This window comes from Notolepis coatsorum (genome assembly GCF_963971535.1).
Source record: "Notolepis coatsorum genome assembly, chromosome: 2".
NCBI lineage: Eukaryota > Metazoa > Chordata > Actinopteri > Aulopiformes > Paralepididae > Notolepis > Notolepis coatsorum.
Genome location: NC_140166.1, coordinates 151,131,072 through 151,146,191, shown reverse-complemented (window position 1 = coordinate 151,146,191; position 15,120 = coordinate 151,131,072).

The following is a 15,120-nucleotide window of genomic DNA, read 5'->3' as shown; positions in this document are numbered from 1 at the left end:
AGAATTTCCATAGCCGCATTTCGCGGAGACGCTCTCTGATTGGCCGACGCCAGTATTTTTTTCCATGGCAGAATTTCACAGAGACGATCTCTGATTGGCCGAATCCAATTTCTAATGTTCCAATTCTAGCTTCTAGCTTGGTTCCTAGGTTGGTCCTAGGTTGGTCGGTGGAGATAGTTGTGTTGTTGTGAGATGCATGCAGCTGTTTGTCTTAGACGAGCGTGCCGTGACTGCAAGTTCTTTAGACTGTTAAGCTTAGGCACTCTTTCAAAGTTGGTTAAGGTTAGAGTTTGTCTTAGAACATGGCGATAGAATGGCAGGTAGTTTGCAGTCTGTTCGAGCGGAAATGGACAAAGGAATGTACTTGTTGAGTGTTGTGCTAACGAGCTCAGCTAACACTTGGCTAACAAGCTATATGGCGGATTATACACGTTTATCAAGCTCTCCTGCCCTGGACGTTTCAACTAAACAGTGAGTCTCTCTCTCTCTCTCTCTCTCTCTCTCTCTCTCTCTCTCTCTCTCTGTGCTTAACGTTAACGTTTGTAAATAGTTTTTTTTAGGAGCAGTACTACTGCTGGCCATTCATGAAGCGAGACATTGCTGATTGTTTATTTATTTTATAACACAAGACTATGACTACCAACTGCCTAGCCAGCCGTGTATCAATCTTGGATGCAATAATAACGTTACTTACCACACTGACTATGTCGATGGCTCATTGATTTAACTACTGCAGCTCTCTCGGATTGAAAATACGTGGATTATGGCTTGTTCAATATCGTCTATGTTTGAATGAATGAATGAATGAGAACTTTATTAACAGATTGCAGAATGGGTACAATACAGTACGGCTCAATACACACAATTGTTAAGGGGATGCAGACCAGAGAAAGACGTTTGTCTTGTTTACATCAGGGTCCCAGATTTTCGATTCATATCGATAGTTTAATAGCTAGCCTTGGCTCGTTTAACAATATGCAAAATATGTGTACAGCCCTGTACTCATACTGAAGTTATTCTTGGTATATAATAGGTCTGATTGTGTAACGAATCGATTCCACGTCGCGCTGTGTGTGAGAGAGAGAAGGAGAGAGGGAGAGATCTGCCTGTGTTTGTAGACGGGCGAGTTTTGTTTCTAACTTTTCTATTTATATATTGTGTTTCAAGTTGTGAATTAGAGTCTAGACTATACTTTATTTGACTGGTTGTGTGTTGTTGTAGTAACAGCTGAGCGACTCGTTCATAAGAGCCGATTCATTGCCGTGAGCGTGAGTCGAATCGCTCACGTCTTGCCATGAGTGTTGCGTGGTACTGTACTGTACATGTTTGCATTTTGCAAAATGTTTGGTATAGCGCCCCTAGTGGCGAAGTACCCAGCGGCCGCCACTGGAAAACGGTCTACAGATTAACAGGTTAAAAAGTCAACCATTCACATTGGAAGTTTTGTTCATCCATGATAAATCTTTTCTGAATCAAGAAATAAATTTTTTTTTATTTAAAGTGTAACTAATTGTCGGAAATAGGTTTTAAGCCGTAAATATTGGATCAGATTTTTCTCTTTAAAAAACAGTATTTAAAAGTGAATTGTCTCCTTTTAAATGCCCTTTAAAAAATAAAGTGCCGATAAAAGTACTTGAAAGTCCTTGAATTTCATTTTGCAATGTCTGTGGGAACCCTGTGGTATATAATGCTGGGACCAATTGCGTGCTGAAGTAGTATCATCTGTAACATAATCAACTAGATGTAATCTGAATACTTTCAGTTAGGTTTAGATTACTTGACACATCAAAACAGCACAGTCTATGGAGTAATACAATACATCCTACTATCCTGCAGTCAAATGAGGAAAACTCTATCCATCCGCTGCATCCGTTCTTCTCCTCGATAGGTTGGCAAATCAATCAGAAATTTTGCACATTGGGCATTGAGCAATGGCATCTAGGCAGGGACTGACCAAGCTCATTGGTTCATTTGAGCATCGGTTACATTTACATTCACATTTAGTCATTTAGCTGACGCTTTTATCCAAATCGACTTACAAGTTCTGTACGACAAGTCACCAGGAAGGGCACAACTCTATCAGCTGAGTAACAATGTTCATCAAGGTGTTGAGTGCTACAGTGTAGGTTAGTTTATTAGGACAAGTGCATGACGGTAAGGTTAGTTAGGGTTAGATTTTTTATTTTTTTTATTTAAGATTTCAGATAATGGTTGCAGAAGTGCGTCTTTAGTTGACTGCGAAAGATTAGACGAGTTCCGGCTCCTAACTGGGGTGGGTAGTTCATTCCACCATTGTGGGGCAAGGACTGAGAAAAGGCAGGTTCTCGTTGATGACCCTCCCGGAGCTCAGATAGGAGTGGGTCTGAGACGGCCAGAAGATGCAGAGCATAGGGGTCTTGAGGGTGTGTAGTTAGAGACCATTGACCGGAGGTAGGCGGGAGCGGTTCCCTTTGCCGCACGGTATGCCAGGTCGAGGGCCTTGAAGCGGATTCGTGCAGCAATGGGGAGCCAGTGCAGGTCCCTAAGAAGTGGGGTGACATGGGCCGACTTTGGTAGGTTTGAGATCAGGCGGGCCGCTACGTTCTGAATGAGTTGAAGAGGCCAGCAAGCAGTGCGTTGCAGTAGTCGAGGCGGGAGATGACTGTTGATTGGACAAGTAGTTGGGTGGCTTCTTTTGTCAGGAAGGGGCGGATCCTTCTGACGTTGCTCAGGAGGAATCTGCAGGGTCTGGTTGTCGCTGCGATGTGAGCAGAGAAGTACAACTAGTCGTCGAGGACAACACCAAGGTTCTTGGCGGTCGGGGACGCGGTCACAGCTGCATTCTTGACTGTGATGGAAAGGTCGGTCAGGGGGGAGGATTTGGCTGGCAGGTGGACCATTTCTCTTTTGCTTAGGTTCAGTTTGAGGTGGTTGGTCGTCATCCAGGCGGAAATGTCGGACAGACAGGCCGAGATTTGCTCAGAGACGTGGATATCTGAGGGAGGGAAAGAGAGGAAGAGTTGAGTATCATCGGCATAACAATGATACGAGAAGGCATAAGACGTGATAATGTTACCCAGTGATTTAGTGAAGAGGGAGAATAGAAGGGGTCCTAGGACCGAGCCCTGGGGGACACCCATCCGCAGGGGACGGGTGGCCGACAGGGTCCCTCTCCATGACACTTGGTAGGAGCGGTCATTGAGGTATGATGACAGCCATGTCAGCGCAGAGCCAGCCACTCCCATTCCTGCGAGGGCCGCGAGGAGGATCTGATGGTTGACTGTCGAAGGCTGCAGATAGATCTACGAGAATCAGAACAGAGGAGAGGTCTGTGTGCCTCTGTGACCGCAATGAGGGCCGTTTCTGTGGAGTGGCCAGTCCGGAAGCCTGACTGATTAGGGTCTAGGAGGTCATTCTGTAAGAGATAAGCAGTAAGTTGGTTGGATACAGCACGTTCAAGTGTTTTAGAAAGGAAGGAGAGAAGAGAGACAGGACGATAGTTGCCTATGACGGTGGGGTTCAGGGTTGGTTTTTTTATGAGCGGTGTGATTCTGGCTTGTTTTAGGGAGGTGTGAATCACCCCAGAGTTGAGGAAGGAGTTGATGGTTGCAGTTAGGAATGGGAGGATGTCTGGTGCTATGGTCTGGAGGAGTGGGGAGGGTAGCTGATCCAGCTGGCATGTAGTCGGACGGTTCGACGTTACCAGTGTCAGGGTCTCGGCTTCTGTAATGGGAGAGAAAGATGACAGAGTGAAGGATGAGGTTCTCGATTAAGTATTTGGAATGGGTGGTGTTAGGATTAGGAGGCGAGGGAAGGAGAGGAGAACCCAATATGCAGACCAGGAAGAGAGGAGGCAGAGACGGCAGGGTAACGTGGATATATATAGGCTTTACTAGAAAGATGATACGGTACAAAACGGAACATAAATGGCTCAGCCGAGCTGGCTCTAATACAACACGAAACTGAAGACAAGTACTAAAAGAGGAACGAAAACGGAATACTTAGACTACTTACAACACTTAGTACAAAAAACAGCAAGGCACGGGAGAGATGATAGGAGGCACGACGGGCAAGGGAACACGGAGGTAAGTGGGGGTAACAAGGAGGGTACTGGAGGAAATGACGCCACAAGGAAGTGAGGACAGACCCACACTTAAATACTTAAATACAACTTTAATACAGCTGTCCCTCCGATTCTGACACTGGAAGGGACATGCCTTGACAAAGTAGCATCCTATAAATATCTGGGCATATGGATTGATGAAAAGATGGCCTTTGATGTTCATATTGGGAACCTACTGAGAAAACTTAGACCTAAACTGGGCTTTTTCTTCCGGTTAAAGAAATGTTTCCCGTCTGAAGCCAGGAAGAGAATTGTGCAGAGTTCCTTTCTGCCTGTATTAGACTATGGCGATGTGATCTATATGCATGCTCCTTCCTCCCTGCTTAAAAAGCTGGATTCTGCGTACCATACTGCCATACGTTTTGTAACGGGTGCAGGCTCTCGCACCCACCACTGCACTTTGTATCAGTCCTTAGGATGGTCCTCTCTGTACCAAAGAAGACAATCACACATGTTGATTTTTATCCTTAAGTCATATAGGTAAGCTGCCCTTATATATCTCCAGACTTCTGTCCTTTTATACTTGCTTTTTTAATACCAGACGAGCAGCAAATGGGATGCTTTTAAATGTTCCTTTGATGCAATCAGAGCTTGGTAAAGCTGCATTCTCCCACTATGCTCCCTTTTTATGGAATACGCTGCAAGTAAAACTTTGTCTAGAGGCACTTCCTACTGTGAATGCTTTTAAAGGTATGCTACGATTAGCCCTTCATGAAACATGTAACTGTTTTACCTGATGCTATTGCTGATCTGATTATGCTCCTTGCCACTGCACAAATGGCCTTCTGTATTTATATTTGAATTGTATGTTTTTTGTTTAATGCCCTGTTTTATGTTGAAACTTGTTGTGTGCCGTGTTGGTCAGGACTCCCTGGAAGAAGAGATCTTGTATCTCAATGGGACATTCCTGGATAAATAAAGGATGAAGAAAAAAGGACTAATTACAATGAGCAACACCTGGCAAGGCCAGGCCAAAACACAGAATCAAATAAACACCAAACTAGACACAAAAAGCAATAACACACAAAACAACCAGACAAACAAATGCAGGGATGGCCCAAGATAACAAATACGTGGAGATTAAATCTATTATCTTTAACCAGACCAAAATGGCCGTCTGCACCATCTGGCTCATCTGGCCACTAGAGGGAGGTAGGAGACCAGGTAGGAGACCACTGTCAGGAGGTAGGGAATGTCCAATGTCTCTATCATAACCGGCCCACCAAGGGCTGGGCCTGGGGACGTTACAGGGTGGGGGTTGGGAGAAGGAGCTGTGGATGTTCTCCACTTTTTCCTCGAAGAAGATCGCAAAGTCTTCGGCAGAGAAAGATGAGGGTGGGGGGGGGAGTGAGGAGGGAGGACATGGTAGCATGCAGTTTGCGAAGGTTCTTGGCAGAGGCCTCGATCCTATGGTGAAAGAAAGAAGCTTTGGCATTAGTAATGGTTTTGGAGAATGTTAACAAGAGGTTGTGATATGTGTTGATGTCAGCAGTGAGGCGTGACTTTCTATACTTCCTCTCAGCCGCTCTCAGGACCGGTTAAGGAGGGTTCAACAACACATGTGTATTAGTGAATCGCCATATGATCAGGAATGCAGTAACTTTATGCAAGGTGGAGTCACGCAGGCAGGGTGAGAGGAGTAACATTAATCTATATTAACACGTAGTAGAGGTGCTATCAGGTCCTCGGGTATGGACTAGTACTTTGTAACCCAAAACATAGTTACAAACATCATCGATTACTTAACGTTACATAAAGTAGTTTTTTTCATCCAATGAATTCTGATTGGTCACGCACCCCCCCCCCCCCCTCCCATAAACACACCAGCCAAAGGATGGATGTCTCATTTGTAGCTGATGCAGGCCTACTACACGTCTACCGTGTGTGAGCCACTGTTTACGTGTGTGTATGTGTGTGTGTGTGTGTGTGCGTGCGTGCGTGTGTGTGAGATGCTTGATGTCCTGGAAATACGCTGAACTTCTGTTATAATATTTGAATCATGTATGTGTGCATGTGTGTACATGTATGTGCCTACATGCATTTGTGTGTGTTTCTGTGTGTGTGTGTGTGTGTGTGTGTGTCTACATGCATTAATGTGTGTTTGTGTGTACGTGTATGTGTGCACATATGTGTGCCTATTATGCATTTGTGAGTGTGTGTATGTGTGCACATGGGTGTGCCTATTATGCATTTGTGTGTGTGTGTGTGTGTGTGTGTGTGTGTGTGTGTGTGTGTGTGTGTAGGTGTGTGTGTGTGTGCGTGCGTGCGTGCGTGCGTGCCGGACCAAACTTAAGACCAAAGGTGACCAGGCTTTTTCAATCGTAGCACCTGAACTGTGGAATCAGGTCTGCTGATAGTGTGGAGTCCTTTGTAGTGTGGCAGTGAAAGGGTTAACCTGCTTTTGTGTGGCAGTGAAAGGGTTAACCTTCTGTGTATTGTCACAGTGAAAGGGTTAAACCGTTTGGTAGTGCAGCAGTGAAATACAGAAATACTTTCTATACAGTCAAGCTTTTAATTGATCATGTAAGCGGTGTAACATTTGTGTTATTTTAACAAACTTTTAATTTATATTATATGTGATGTAACGTGTGTGGTTATGTTATTTTGATTATGTGCATTTATGTATTTGTGTTTGTGTGTGTGTGTGTACAGTACGTGCACGCCTGTCTGTGTGTGTGTGTGTGTGTGTACAGTATGTGCACGCCTGTTTGTGTGTGTGTGTACAGTACGTGCGCGCCTGTGTGTGTGTGTACCGTACCGTATGTGCACATGTGTGTGTGTGTGTGTGTGTACAGTGCATGCACGCCTGTGTGTGTGTGTGTGTACAGTGTGTGTGTACAGTGCGTGCACGTCTGTGTGTGTGTGTGTGTGTGTGTGTGTGTGTGTGTGTGTGTGTGTGGTGCCATGTGTGACACTAAATCAAATCAAATGTATGTGTAAGGCCCGACAACACCCGATGGGCCGGACACGTCTTCTTTAAACAAGTCAAGAAGAAACATCACAATAAATCTAGAACAAAACAAAAACACCATAAAGTCCAAATAATTTCAAATAAATAAAATAAATGCAACACTCCCAGACATACACCACGCGAAGGTAAGGAAAAACTCACTAAAACCTAGCAATAGGAAAAAATGCAGAGAGAAACCTTAGATACACAGATAAGTGCATGCGATAGCAACTGAACATTTTGAATGATTAAAAATAGAGCTGATGGCGGATCTATTTGAGCAGGGCCGCCTCAGGGGGTGTGCGAGCAGTGCGGTCGCACAGGGCCTCGCGGGAAGGGGGGCCTCGCACAAAAAAAAAGGCCCCCCTTCCCGCGAGGCCCTTTTTCATCACAGACCTAAAATCTAGTTTTGCTTATATGCTTATATATTTCACATTAGACACGTTTGTAGAATGTGTCTGACTTGTTCCTGGCTCTGCGGCTCTGCAGACTGCAGATACACTATTGGAGCTCTGGGGCTCTGCAGCAGACATACTATTGGTTTCAACGAAGGGAGGGGTTACATGTGTACAGTCGGCCGGCGTGCGTCAGCTGCGTCTGACTATTTCACGCGTGCAGCATTGGAGCCAGCCAAGACGAAGAGGATGGTCGTTCGGCAAGTTCAGTCAAGCTAGCCATGCCGGCTTAGCTAAAGGCAGGGACAGCTAGTTAGCTTTAGCTACGTTATAATATCGAGTGCTAACGTGTGGTTCAGTCGGGATAGCCATGTCGGCTAGTAGCTTAGCTAAAGGCTAACTAGCGTTAGCTAACCTAGAGAGAGCGCGTGCAGCATTGTTATGCCAAGATGAAGAGGACGGTCGTTCGGCAGATGAACTTCGTCAACTCCACGCGGTTGTCTCCATCCTCTTGGACGTTTGGTGAGTTTTTAATGCACTCTATTCTATTCCCGCCATGGAGATATCTCTCTCTCTCTCTCTCTCTCTCTCTCTCGGGCCGGCTAGCTATCGTGGCTACGTTATGTTGGCTAACGTTATGTGGAGCCAGCGGGCCGGCTAGCTATCGTAGCTAACCTTATGTTGAGCTAGCGGGCTGGCTAGCTATCGTAGCTAATGTTATGTTGAGCTAGCGGGCCGGCTAACTATCGTAGCCAACGTTATGTTGAGCTAGCGGGCCGGCTAGCTGTCGTAGACGTTATGTTGAGCCAAGCGGGCCGGCTACCTAACGTAGCTAACGTTATAATGAGCCAAGCAGGCCAGCTAGCTAACGTAGCTAACGTTATATTGAGCCAAGCGGGCCGGCTAGCTGTCGTAGCTAATGTTATATTGAGCCAAAGCGGGCCGGCTAGCTAACGTAGCTAACGTTATATTGAGCCAAAGCGGGCCGGCTAGCTAACGTAGCTAACGTTATATTGAGCCAAAGCGGGCCGGCTAGCTAACGTAGCTAACGTTATATTGAGCCAAACGGGCCGGCTAGCTGTCGTAGCTAACGGTGTGGTGTGTACCTGGTGTCAGTACCTGGCTACTCTATTTGCAGTTAGCCTCCTTAGCTGATGTCGGCCGTTGGCTCCTTGCTACTTTGTTTTCTCTGGTATAGATCCTCTTCTCTTTGGATTTAAGTGTTGATCTTTCATTTTGGATCTATGTATATTCATGTTGCCTTTGAAGTTATCTTTTCCTTCTGTTTTGTTCTTCCATTAAAAGTTGAATATCCTTTAGGGGCTCATCTTAGCTGTCTTGCTTATCTCTCTCTCTCTCTGTCTGGACCACAGACCCATCTCTCTCTCTCTCTCTCTCTCTGTCTGGACCACAGACTCATCTCTCTCTCTCTGGACCACATACTCTCTCTGTCTGGATCATCACAGACTCTCTCTCTCTCTCTCTCTCTCTCTCTCTCTCTCTCTCTCTCTCTCTCTCTCTCTGAGCATTGCATTGCTTATAGTTGTCAATTGTGTCGGTCAGTTCATTGCAATTTTTCCTTCAGTCACATTTAGTTTTATCCTGCACCTGGCCTAAAACAGGTTGGATGTGCACACAGCTGCTCTACTGTGTTTGTAGCAGAGCAACCATACCTGAAGCCTTGTAAACAAAGACATCAACACTAGAGTGTGTACTTCTATCTACACAGTACAGCCAAAGCATTCCCATTGCTAGGCAAAAACTCCATCTGTTTTCTACACTGCTTCTTCCCTTGCTGGATTTTCTGCATTACTTTTAATTTGTACAGTGTTACAAAGCGATAACACTGTATATTGACTGTAGAACGGGAGCTCTCTCTCGCTCTCTCTCTCTTGCTATATGTTGACTGTATCATGCCCAGCCTCGGGCAGCGCTATTATTTAAGAATATGTTGACTGTATAAAAAAAAATTTAAATTAAAATTTTACCTTTAGGGGGGAGGGGGGGCCTCGCGTTTCAATCTCGCACAGGGCCTCGCATTTCTCCCAGGCGGCCCTGTATTTGAGGCAAGGGGTCGGCGAAGAGAGGGTCGCGTCCTCCCGGTCATCATCACGGGACGTCCAACACTCCGCTCATCACTACGAGACAGCCACTAGGCCCTCCAGACGTGTCTCTCTTTGTCTCAGTGGCTCAGAGCCCATAGTGACATGTTGTGTGACTGTGTTTCTTCTCACTGCTCTGCCTCATGTGTTTCTGTTTGAGCACGTCTGGTGTTTTACTGGAGCTGCTGCATGTGTTGCTGAACGCTCTGCTGCTGAATAATTACACCGCGGTCACACTGTGAGTAATACGGCAGAAACCGCGCTGGCAACTCGCGGTCGTTAAATACGTGGTTTCGAACCAGCTGCCAGAATCCATGGCTTAACAACCGTAATTCACCGCAACGTATAACCGTACCGTACGTTACCGTGGACTGCATTTATATACAGCGCTGTTCATCCATAGCGGCTTTACAACTTACGCCTCACATTCACACATTGATTATAGGGAGCTGGTTGACGGCCTACTCCATTTGAAATTCCTAAAAAGCAACGATACATCTTTAGGAACAATTTTTCTACACAAAGTTAACTGAAATCAATATAAAATACCCTAGAATTGTCTGTATTCATCCTATATTTTCCCCGACGGTGCAACTTGCTGTATAAAAGCAATAATACACGAGAACCAGTGGAATATCAGGAATATTGCCACTCTGTGAAGCCTACGCCAATTGAGCTTCGCTCTCGTGGCTGCGGGCGCATCACAGCCGTTGCAATATTCCTGATATTCCACTGGTTCTCGTGTATTATTGCTGAATTGTAACAATTCTGCCTCATGAACATTGGCAAGCTTTCCATTTTTGCACAAAATGAGTTCCCTTCCATCACTAACATTATTGTTTAAGCATTTTTGGTTGAAATAAAGGTAGTTATAAGGTTTTTAATTTGTCGTTAAAAAATAACTACACTTACCAGTAGAACGCCTGTTGTTCAGTGCTGTCACCTAATACAGCCAGGAGTCTACGCTGTGGTGACGTCAGTCAGCACCGCCAGAGTGAGTGTAGTTCCTCAGTGAACGAAAACAAACGTTGTTATTTTTCTACCTTTGCGATTAATTGCAAATCTTTTCATGTTGAGCTATAGATTGTGGATGAATACACACAGAAAGGTACACCATGCAAATGTCCATGCTTTATTTGTTTTAAACGAGACGATTTAGAAATGGGTCCATTGGAAATACATTGCGATTTCAAGAGGGGTGGGCCGCACGGGAAACAGCAATGACGTAACCACTACACCTCCCTATTGTCTATTTTATACTCGTTTTATGTCTGCACCTTATGCATTGCTTATATTTGGTCATTTATCTGCTCATTTTATGCCCGTCTTGTCACGTGTGTGTGGTGTACGTGTGTGTGTATGATGTGTGTATGATGTGTGTATGATGTGTGTATGAGTTTCAAGTTCAAGTTTCAAGTTTCTTTATTAGTTGTCATACAGAAGTACAGAATACTTTTATATAAAATGCTTCATTCTGTTTTGCTCCAGAGATTGTGCTAGATAAAAATAGATAAGTATAAAAGTATAGTAAGTATAAAATAGAAGTCAAGTACATAGACAAAAAGTGTTCAATATATACATATATACAATGTACAATGCAGAGTAGAAAGTAACTGAGTTACAATACAATATACTATATACTATACAGAAATGGGATGAGGTACAATTTAGGTACAATTTACAGTAAGGTGTAATGAGGTATGGGTTGTAGTGCAAATTCTTTGCCAATAAATATAAAGTGTGTTTAGGTGTTCTAAAGGGGGTAAAGTGGGTGCAGCAGTGAGTTGTTTGTTTAAAGTGAGTGTGTGCGTGTGGATGTGTGTGCTGTGAGTGCATTTGATGGTTGTTACTGTCGTGGAATATATCATGTCCTTATAGATCTGTGTTGAGATATCATGTTATACAGCGTGACTTTCAGTGTGACCAGCTTGACTGGTTAATGTGTGTATGTCTCTTTAAGAAGACTCCAACACTCCCCAGCCATAACAAAATTGTTGTTGCTTCCAGTGACAGAACCATTTTTGTTTACCTTCATCATCATATCTGATATTATGTTACGTCTGACAACTGTGTATTTAACATACGTCTGAAAAGAACTCTGGGTCAGTCTATGGCCAGACGCTAATGTGTTAACATGTTGTCTCTGACTATAAACTGTCCTTTCATTGTGGCCACGGTGAAATAAACGCTCCTATTATTATTAATAATGACTCAGAATGATTTGTAAACGGCTCATCGTTTAGTCCTTTAATATTTCCCATTACAGATGGCGACGAGTGATGTTTATGGGATATTTTTTAAACTAGTTTTATTAGATTTTAAATCGATGGGTGTCGAGGTGGCCGCGGGACGGACTCTGCAGACAGGGTGAATCTTGGGATTCCAGGGAAGCGCTGCCCTGTCTCGACCTCCTCCGCGCACTGGGGGGGGGAGAGGACCGTCTGCACCATCCGTTTGGCTGTCACCTCCGGCTTGAACCTTGGGAACGCGTGGGGAACATTCGGTGAGCTGTTGACATTCTGTTTAAAGTGTTTTTGTTTTTGAATCTATAAGTAGTTATGTTACAATTAGATTAGGGTGTCTAGATTGACCAGACAGCGGATGACACAGAGTGGTGCATTGTCGACGAGCAATCCGGGGGAGTACTATTTTCCCTCGCCTCAAAACCTCCGTGAAAAGGACAGGAGAGAGAGGACCCCTGTCTACCGACTGTCTTGTCAGCTCTGGCAGATTTTCCCGTGTGGATGCGTGCAGAAGTTTGATTTGGGCGGAGAGTTGTTGAGTTTCTGGGTCCAGAATGATGGTGTCTAACACTAGAACATAGTATTGTTAGAGTTGTTGAGTTTCTGGGTCCAGATGGGGACTAACACTAAAACATGGTATTGTTTTTCTTTTTGTGTGTTACCCTCTCGTTTTCCTCTGAACACTTGGGATTTAAAGGTAGGTTCTGATATTAGGCGAGAATTACATTTGTATCCGAAATAATAGGCGTGTGCAAAGTGTACTATGAGTATGTTGGAAATTACTAAAGTCATACAACAGTCCCGGAAAAAGGGGGGACTGGGTTTTATATCTTTTTAGCACTGATCTGTGTTTCTTTTTATTTTCTCACAAGGAGGTGGGAAGATGACCGTGCGTGATACATTTTTAATTACTTAGGTCAGTCCCGAAATAAACGCGTGGGCTAGGGTTTAATATCTTTAAATGCAGTGATCATTTTTATAGATTTTTTTTCTCACAAAGAGGCGGGAAGTAGACCGTGCGAGAGAAATGCCATAGAGAGAGGACAGTTGTTTTTCTTGTGTGACTTAGTTTCTAAACACCTTATCTGGTCAAACTGTAGTTGTTTCTAGATGAAACTAAGATAAGGGCATCTGTGCGTGTACGCTGCTATAGAGCTTTTTCCCCAAGTGATTAGAGGAAACAATTTTTGTTTGCCGCGTACTATATTTTATTTTGTTTTGGTTTTTGTCTGTTAAGAAAAAGGAAGCGTGTTAAAATGGAGGTTGTGGGCAACCTGACACTTTTTTTATTTCTCTTTCCCCCCACGGCGGTGTGTTCGGGGCTTGCAGTGGACTCTGGCCTCGATGCTTTCCCGTGTGTGTCACCGGCCCTCCCGCCACGTCAACTGCCTCGCAGACAACCACTAACTCCGAAGCGAGGAGGTTGGCCTTGTATACCACCACCACCACCATCTGCTGGTGTTTGTTTTGTATGGGGAAAAAGGCGCAATGGAGGGCAGAGTTGCAAGGCGGGACGGAGCCATGATCAGCGCATTTGACTGGACGGCACTGCGGGGAGGCATCGACATGAGGATTGGCAGGCAGAGTATATGACACACACACACATGTTTACATGCACGCATGCTGTGAAAGGGGATAAACAATTAGCTATTTTATCTGCATCGTTTGTATGTGATGACATTGGCATGGGTGAATTTACATCATTCTAGTATCTTGTTATTGAACTAAAGAGCTGGACTGTTTTTGCTCATCATCACATTGTACCAGCCACCAAAATACTCATCAATATTTCTGTGAGAGGTCTATAGAGAGAGAGGTCTATAGTGAGAGGTCTATAGTGAGAGATTCTATAGTGAGAGGTCTATAGAGAGAGGTCTATAGTGAGAGGTCTATAGTGAGAGGTCTATAGAGAGAGGTCTATAGTGAGAGGTCTATAGAGAGAGAGGTATATAGTGAGAGAGTCTATAGTGAGAGAGGTCTATAGTGAGAGAGTCTATAGTGAGAGGTCTATAGTGAGAGGTCTATAGAGAGAGAGGTCTATAGTGAGAGGTCTATAGTGAGAGAGTCTATAGTGAGAGGTCTATAGAGAGAGGTCTATAGTGAGAGGTCTATAGTGAGAGGTCTATAGAGAGAGGTCTATAGTGAGAGGTCTATAGAGAGAGGTCTATAGTGAGAGGTCTATAATGAGAGGGTCTATAGAGAGAGGTCTATAGTGAGAGTCTATAGTGAGAGGTCTATAGAGAGAGGTCTATAGAGAGAGAGGTCTATAGTGAGAGAGTCTAGTGAGAGGTCTATAGAGACAGCGGTCTATAGTGAGGGAGTCTATAGTGAGAGGTCTATAGAGAGAGGTCTATAGTGAGAGGTCTATAGAGAGAGAGGTCTATAGTGAGAGGTCTATAGTGAGAGATTCTATAGTGAGAGGTCTAAAGAGAGAGGTCTATAGTGAGAGGTATATAGAGAGAGGTCTATAGTGAGAGGTCTATAGAGAGAGAGGTCTATAGTGAGAGGTTTATAATGAGAGTCTATAGAGAGGTCTATAGTGAGAGAGTCTATAGTGAGAGGTCTATAGTGAGAGAGTCTATAGTGAGAGTCTATAGAGAGAGGTCTATAGTGAGAGGTCTATAGTGTCTGTGATCAATTCATAGAACTATCCTACCTGGGGTGTAAAAAGTACCCAGAAATTATACTTTAGTGAAAGTATGGGTACCGTCTCAAAATCTGAGAAAGCGGTCAAAATCCAATGTTACCATAATGGCATCACACCCAGAGTCCACAGTTAAATAATGTCATTGAACATTTTTAAAAGAGCAGTCTCAGTACTATTGTTTTTGCTCATCATCACATTGTACCAGCCACCAAAATACTCATCAATGTCCGATAAGCAAGAGTTTAGTCCGGGAGAAGCGTCCCCTGATATGGATAGGAAAGAGAGGAAAACAGCTGTGTTTTTAGGCCTTGGAAGGAAGGGCAGCGGCCGTTTGATTTGAGAGAGTAGCAATTTGCACCGAGACAAGATGGCTGTGAGCTCCACGAGGAGGATGAGACAAGATGGCTGTGAGCCACGAGGAGATAACAACAGATAAGAGTCAGAGAGTGACGTCAGCTAAAATACTCTAGACTGAGTTTGCCACCATCTAGGGGGGACAGTGGGATAATGCAGGCAAATTTTTTGAAGATAGGTCTGGACTACCATCTAGTGGCAGAGTGGGGGAGTGATTCAAGTTAGAGAATCCACTGGAGCACAGAGAGAGGAGGTGCAGTTATTTGAATGGGTTAAATAAGAATTGCACAGAGAGATGAGGTGCAGTTAATTAAAAAGGTTTAATTA